The sequence below is a fragment of the Danio rerio genome, chromosome 4, assembly GCF_049306965.1.
Source record: "Danio rerio strain Tuebingen ecotype United States chromosome 4, GRCz12tu, whole genome shotgun sequence".
In the NCBI taxonomy this organism is placed as follows: Eukaryota; Metazoa; Chordata; class Actinopteri; order Cypriniformes; family Danionidae; genus Danio; species Danio rerio.
In genome coordinates this window covers 2,175,635-2,183,965 of record NC_133179.1, presented here as the reverse complement: position 1 = coordinate 2,183,965, position 8,331 = coordinate 2,175,635, and the positions used below count along the sequence as shown (strand labels likewise).

The 8,331-nt window shown below is 31.7% G+C and overlaps 1 long non-coding RNA gene across 1 annotated transcript; it reads left to right on the top strand.

The window, feature by feature from the left end:
• Window positions 1-219: 219 nt before the first annotated feature.
• LOC141381549 (uncharacterized) lies at window positions 220-7,402 on the top strand. The gene is made up of 4 exons (XR_012401695.1): window positions 220-537; window positions 4,245-4,323; window positions 6,710-6,824; window positions 7,132-7,402. It is a non-coding gene; the product is annotated as an uncharacterized lncRNA (long non-coding RNA).
• The last annotated feature ends 929 nt before the right edge of the window (window positions 7,403-8,331 follow it).

The window sequence follows — 8,331 nt, the reverse complement described above, 5'->3', positions numbered from 1 at the left end:
ATGCGCGTTCGAATCCCGCAAAAACATAATCACAACATAAACATACTTCCAATAAGGTTAATAATATCCAACCAAACCTAGACAAAAACAGACAGGAAAACATCGCAGCTCCAATTTCCATCATAAAATATTTTGCTTCATTTACAGCAAATCTCTCAGCCTGCAATGAAGAACGCAGTAGGGGGCGTTTACCTTTAAGCGGGCGTGGTCTCCCATGTTACAGAAAGCATTTGATTGGATCTCACGTCAGGATTTGGCTTTGATATGTTTATTTTTTGTAAATGTTAGCAGTTAACCATCTTTTAGATATCAGCTAAAGTTATTTTGAAATTAAGTTTATAGATGTCACCAAAATATTAAAGCAATTCGAAAAATAATAATAAGCAGAAACAACTGATTACTTTGTAGATGACGCCGTGTTTGTTTGTTTGTTTTTGTTTGAAACGTTTAGCTGTAAAATAAATAAATCTGCTGCGAATTCAACTAGAACACAAGGATTGCATCAAGTTCAATACTTCTTTTATCTCCAAACACAAGGTAAGAACATGACACCAAATTTAAGCTATCAAGTTTTTATATTAAACAAAAACCCTAATAAATAGTGGTTTCCTGAAGGTAATGGAGAAATCTGCACAGATAAATGCCTCCAAACATTAGAGAAATACTGCTTGGCATGTCCAGTAAAGAGAAAAGAAAGTAATATAGGTACATTTCAATTTTTTAGATGTATTTTTATTTGAAATAAGTGTCTGTGATGTCTGGAATTGAACTATGTAGGGCAGAGTAAATAAAGATAGCTGAATCTAAATGATATATTAAGCTGACTTCAATGCTTTTAGATTTACAGGCATGCAAAAACACAAGAAGTCCACACATTTGAATGGCGTGTAAAGCTGTAGATTTTGTCTTCTTAATCTCTGTGTAAAAATATCCTGACATTGCTGCCAACTTTCTGAAGTGTTATGAGACTCTGAACCACAAAACCAGTCAAGTTGCATGGCTGTATTTTTGGCAATAATCAAAAAACCATTCAAAATACATAATCACTTGTTTGATCTCCAAACACAACAACAAATATAAGGCCTGAAGTTTTTATATTACACAAAAACCATAACAAATAAGGGTGTCCTGAAGGAAATTGAGACATCTTCCCACAGATAAAGGCTTGCAAACATTAGAGAAATATTGTTTGGCATGTTCAGTGACGTTAAAGGAAAAGTGAGAAATGTAGTACAACTTGCATTTCTATTTTTAACATATATTTTTCTTGTAAATAAATGTCTGTGATTTCTGGAATTGATCCATAAGATGCCAAAAGAAAAAATCTAACACTGTAATATATATTTAGCTGTCTTCAATGCTTTTTCATTTACAGACATGCACTTTGAAAAACTGTGCAACAAAATCAGTGCATATGTATCGAACTAAAATAGCACTAACTGAAAAAAATAATACATTGAATTAGCAAGTGCTGGCATTTTACTCACTTCAATTTTCCTGAAATGTAACACTGCTGTTTATTTAAGCTGTGAATATTTTAATTCAAAACACATCTTAATACTCAAATTCTATACTTCATATTCAACTTCCAGATTTAACCTCCAAAATATTCAATTCTGTTTAAAAATATCATGTATAATATTCAAAAGGCAATTTTCAGCTCATTTTATTTCAGTTCAGAAATTCACTTCTATAAATTCAGTGGTTCAAATTGGAATGAAATGTTTCATTGCTCCATCTCCACCTGCTGGTAAAAAAAGCAGAGCTCTGGAGATGTCAGATAGTTAGAGATAGATCAGTCTGCGATCTATTGTTTTTGCTGGACTGAAATAAAATGAGCTGAAAATTGCCTTTTGAATATTATAGATGATATTTTTAAACAGAACTGAATATTTAGGAGGTGAAAGCTGGAAGAAAAAAAGTGTTGCATGCAGAACTGTTGCAAACAATTTATTTGTGTTGAATTTAAACAATTTAAATTGAATAATGTTCAACTTAATTTTTTGTTTAAATTCAACACAATAAAATAAATTGTTTACAACCACTTAACGTAAAAAAATCCAAGTAATCATCTTTGAATAATTTTTTTCCGTGTATGAAGATGCGTTTTGAATTGAAATATTCACAGCTAAACTAAACTTCTATACTTTCTAAAGTGTTATGAGACCCTGAGCCACAAAACCAGTGAAGTTGCATGGCTATGCTTTGGCAATAATCAAAAAACATTCAAAACACAATCAAAATTCACTCAAATACTTGTAGGGGAACCAACAGTTTGAATAAGCAGTCTGTCAGATGAAGAGGAGCTGGAGTCAGAGATTCAATCAAACAGAAAGTTTACTGATGATAGTTTGCAGTTTCATCAGCAGAAGCCAGCGTCAACACTCTCATAGAGTTCAGAGGCCGCTCTGCTTACAATCTGAAAACAACAACATAAATACATTACTAGACCTGTCACAATAATCAATATATGCTGATCACACAACATGAACTCAATCATTTTTGGTGATGCCGTATATATCGCCCATACGTAACCGATTCTAGCAACATTTCAGCTGATTGTGCAAAATGTCACTATTGAAGGTCTCAGTGTCACTATGGTTAAACACACTATAGTATTTACTGTCAATTACTGAAAACAGCTCTGGCAGCAGATATTGTACTCTTTACCTTGCACTTTTACTGTTAACATTTATAATTATTATTTAGGATATGCGTTTTCACATTCTGATTGCAATGCCTGATTATTAAATTGTTAAAATGACTATAGCTAAATTAAATATTCTTAAGAATAAAATATTAAGTGTTCTTTGTTCTTTTAAAATCACCTTCTGTCTCTTGCTTTTTGATTGCAAATAATTAATTTTAATCTGTTTTATATATTCTGCTTATATATATATATATATATATATATATATATATATATATATATATATATATATATATATATATATATATATATATATATATAGTTATACTTATGCAAAAGATTTTGTGTGCTGGTCTTTTTGTAAAGCACTTTGGTCAACATCTGTTGTTTTTAAAGGTGCTCTATAAATAAACAAAACAAACAAATGAACATGCAATATAAAATAGATATGGTGACAGGCCTACACAGTACGTCATTAACTGCATCATATATGTAGGTGTTTAACCTGATTGGTTAAAAGACAGACAGACACACAAAATTTCTGTGTGTGTGTGTGTGTGTGTGTGTGTGTGTGTGATTGTGTGTGTGATTGTGTGTGTGATTGTGTGTGTGATTGTGTGTGTGTGTGTGTGTGTGTGAGTGCATAATACCGAACAGTAGCTTCCAATGAATTTCTAAGCATCACATACCAGTCAAACAGCCACTAGTGTATTCAAAGCTGACCCCAGACCTGTAATACAGATCCACAAATGAATAGATGAAATGAACAGTAGCATCTCACAGATTTAATGAGTAGCTGCAATTACAATCAAGAAAACAACTCAGAAATTATTAAACACTTTTCTTTTTTTTCTTTTTTTCAGCCGCCTTATAAAAACTGGTACAATCAACATCCAAACTGGCAACAACTTTAAAAGATTTAACATGTAAAATGGCAAATAACTCAAGAAACAGTTGTTTTTAATGCTTTAAGAGTCCAGGTCCACTCAAGAGATCTCCATGGCCTCTGACCTGATTTGGTAGATCCTGAGAAAACAAATCATTTGGCACACAGAAAAGCAATCACACACATATTATTCCAGATTTGCTCTGTAGTGGGATGACGCTGCGGTCATCATATAATCAGGCCCTTACACATTCAACTTTATTAGTATTATTATTATATTAATATTAATACAAACACATGAGAAATTATACGTGCTACTCCATCCAGATTGGACATCCATCAGAAAACCCACACCATCATATTAAATAGATCTTGTTGCATAGACATTTGTATACTGTGTTTGTTCACTGATAAGTTTATAAAGATTTCTGTTTTTCATTAGTAATATGCATTAAACAACTTTATTTTTTCCTCGATATGTAGATTTGTTATAACCCTCAGATTCTACATTTTAAGTAGTTGTGATCAGTCAAATATTGTCCTTTTCTAATAAACCATACATCAGTGAAAAGCTTATTTACACATGTACGTCTCAATCCAAAAGACACTTATGCTTTGTGGCTCTTTTTGCAAAGAAGTGCACGGTTCAGCAGGTGTACATGCATGACAACTATTATTCTGTCTTTCATCACTTATGTTTGTGTTCAGAAAAAGATTGCAGCAGGAAAACAGTTATTTACAGTCTTCAGCCTCCTGATGTTCTCATGTCGGAGAGTCAGATGTGAAGGTGAGTTTGAGTCAGAGACTGTGAGCTGTTTAATGTTTGTGTGCCACTGCTCTAACTTCATTACAATCAATTATGTATTTAATTATTTTTTCTTATTTATTTTATTGGTATTACATTGTATTATATTTATTTATAATGTAATGTATTGTATTATATTACCTTTCCTGGCATTATTTGTTTAGTTTAGTGATTTTGTTTTTAAAGGTGTTTTGAATTATTTTCAGTATTTGATCTTTTGCTGTTCAGTAATTCCCATATTTCACCACAGGAGGGCGACACTGCTTTTTCTTTTATCAATTGCTATTATATTATATTATATTATATTATATTATATTATATTATATTATATTATAACTTTTCTTGGTATTATTTATTAAGTTTAATGATTATTAAAACTATTTTGAAGTAGTTATTTTTTTATTTCATCAATTGCTACATTATATCATGTTATATTATAAAATAATATATAATAAGTTTTCCTGACATAATTTATTTTGTTCAATGATTTTTTAGTTTCATTTTTGAATGATTTACAGCATTTGACTTGCTCTGCTGTAACTCCAAAATGTCCCCACAAGAGGGCGACACTGCTCTTACCTCACTACAATGAATTATATATTATCAATAGCTTTTATAATATATTATATTATATTACTTTTCTTGGTATTATTTATTTTGTTTGATGATTATTAAAGCTATTCTGTACTAGCTATTTTCCTAAGCTATGTTTTCCAGACGTTATTTTTATTGTTTAATGTTTTTTGTTTGTTTCTGTATTGAATTATTTTCAGTATTTGATCATTTGCTGTTCAGTAATTCCCATATTTCACCACAGGAGGGCGACACTGCTTTTTCTTTTATCAATTGCTATTATATTATATTATATTATATTATATTATATTATATTATATTATATTATAACTTTTCTTGGTATTTTTTATTTAGTTTAATGATTATTAAAACTATTTTGAAGTAATTATTTTTTTATTTTATCAATTGCTACATTAGATCATGTTATATTATAATATAATATATAATAAGTATTCCTGACATAATTTACTTTGTTCAATGAAGTCTTTTGTTTCATTTTTGAATGATTTACAGCATTTGATTTGCTCTGCTGTAACTTCAAAATTTACCCACAAGAGGGCGACACTGCTCTAACCTCACTACAATGAATTATATGTATATATATATATATATATATATATATATATATATATATATAAAATTTCATCAATAGCTATTATAATATATTATATTATATAAATGTTTATATTAAAACTATTCTGTACTAAGCTAAGTTTTCCTGACGTTATTTATATTGTTTAATGATTTTTGTTTGTTTCTGTATTGAGTTATTTACAGTATTTGTTGCTCTGTAATTACCAGATTTCGCTACAGGAGGGCGCCACTGCTCTAATGTCACTAGAAATAATTATATATTTATTTTCTATATTATATTTGTCATTTTATAACAAACTCACAGTTGACTAAAAGCAAATCATAATGAGCATTGCAATTTATGGATGGGTTTAGTAAAAGCAATGCTATAAAAATGTGTGTGTGTGTGTATATATATATTTATATATAAAATTGCAAATATTTAAAAAAAATTGCACTGATTTTCTTTTTTTTTTTGCAAATTTCATTTTTTATTTCTTAAAACTTTATTTTCCCCTTGTATTTTTTTATTTTTTATTTTTTTGCAAAACCATTTCTTATTTCTCAAGTTAATTTTTGCTTTGCAATTTTTGGAGATTTGCATTTATTTATTTATTTTATGCTCAACTTTATTTTTTGTTTTCAAAACTTTCTTTCATTTTGCAAGTTTGTATAGATTGATTTCAGTTCAGTCAGAATCTGTGAGCTGTTTAATGTTTGAGTTGTGTTTGTGCTGCGAAAAAAAGTGCAACTTCGATCAAACCACTTTTCACTTTTTCATGCTCTTTATCTGATTTTTTCCATTACATTTAAACACTTTTATCATCATTTCAATTAATCGGTCTAAAACTTGCCACTGCCCACTTTCACCATTTCACAGTGTTTGCATTAATCTACTCTGCCATAATGACAGATTATAGTGTGTTTAAAGCAAATGATTGTGTTTGATGCAGAAATGGTTTATGTACTGAGAAGTTTTCAGTATTAAACACACTATAATCTCTCGTTATAATGGTATAGATCAATATAAACACTGAAATAGTGTAGTGGACGTTAGCATGTTTTGGACTGATTCTCTGAAAGTTTACCGCAGAACACCTGCTTTATTTTTCTCAGTCTTTCAGATGTTTTCATCAATGTAAGATGTCTGATACTTCATGATCACATCAATATTATTTGTTCTGATTGTTTACATCTGAAAGGTATTAATCTTCAGTTTCAGTGTCCACATGATGAGTAGCTGGTTTAGCAGACCTTGATTCTCTGCTGCGTCTGATTGGATGATTGTGAACGAGTCTATCAGAATCTGCACCTGTTCTGCTGATCGCTTTAACAAGGTAACAACATCAGAATGGAGCTTATGTGTGCTGGATTTACCGCACTAATAAAACATTTATTCATCCAGGAGTTGTGTTGTTGTGAATTGTCAAATAAAATGTTCATGAGCTGATGTGTATTAAATGCTTCATATTATAGAATGTACTCACTATATAACTATGAGACTCAAGAATATGAATGATCTTGACAAGTTTCAAAATAAAAGTGTATGAATGAGAAGGAAAAGCATTTCTTCAGTGTTTAGAAAGATTTTCTGACTGCTTAAAATCAGAAAGCATCTGAGCTTACAGGAGGCTGTTTGGTCAGTTTTCAGATATTATGGACTGAAGTAAACAAGAGGAGAAGGGGATTTCAGGTTTTGATTTCAGGCAACATTTGTGAAAACTCTACCAAAAAACAAGCAGCAGCTCATGGTCCTGTGAAAACCAGAGAGCTGCAGAAGTACCAGTGGCTCAGTGGATACCATCAGGCCTGTGATCTGGGAATTGTGGGTTTGATTCCCATGTTAAACAACAATCCTAAGACACTTGTTAATTTGTGCATCAATAAAAAGCATAAAAACCTAAAAACAAGCTACAAGATTCAGTGACTCAGTGGTCTGTGCATTTCCCTTGCATGCAGTAAATTCATGTACGGAAAAAGATCGGGGTTCTTGGCTCACCTTGATCTGTTTTCGTTTGTTTGTACATCGATAAAATGCACAAAAGCCCCAATGACAAGAGGTTGAATACCAGAATCGTCTGCTCAGTGGTCTGTGAGTTTGTCTGTAATGCAGAAGCTGCAGATTCAAGACAGATGCGGGTTCTAAGCTCACTAAGATTGCACTGTGAACTGTGCTGTTTTTGGAGGAGGAAAAACAAAAAAAGGAGTCATACATACCCAAAGATTGAAGTAAGTGTCGAGACCAAGTGGCTCAGTGGTCTGAACAGCCAGCTGTCATCTGGGAATTCCTGGTTCGATTCTCTCTTTAGATGATGTTCACATGGTTTAAAGTTAAAAGACAAAGTAACCAAAAATCATTAATGAGTACTGAAGCAGCAGTGGTTCAGTGGTCTGAAGGTCAGCCTTGGATATGAAGCTCCAGGTTCAAAGCCTGCTTTATTTGCAATATTTGAATTGTTCTTCCGGCTGCACGATTAAAATCGATAAAACTACCAACAATCTATCCTTAGCATGAGTGCTGCAGTGGCTCAGTGGTCTGAACATCAGGCCATGATCCAGAAGTTCCTGGGTTGAGACTCACTTTAGCTGAAATTCAATCACTTATTCTGGCATTACCTGCAAGAAAAAAGATAAACTAACCGAATATTGATGGTAAATATGAGTGAACTGTGGCCCTGTGGTCAATGCACAGCAGACCATGATTGGGATCTAGCAGATTTGAGGCCCTCTTTAACTGAAATTCAAGCACTTCAACAGGCTTTACCTGCAAGAAAAACGATAAAATAAGCAAAAATCAACAGAAAGTATGAGTGGAGCAGTGGCTCAGTGGTCTGTGCATGAAAG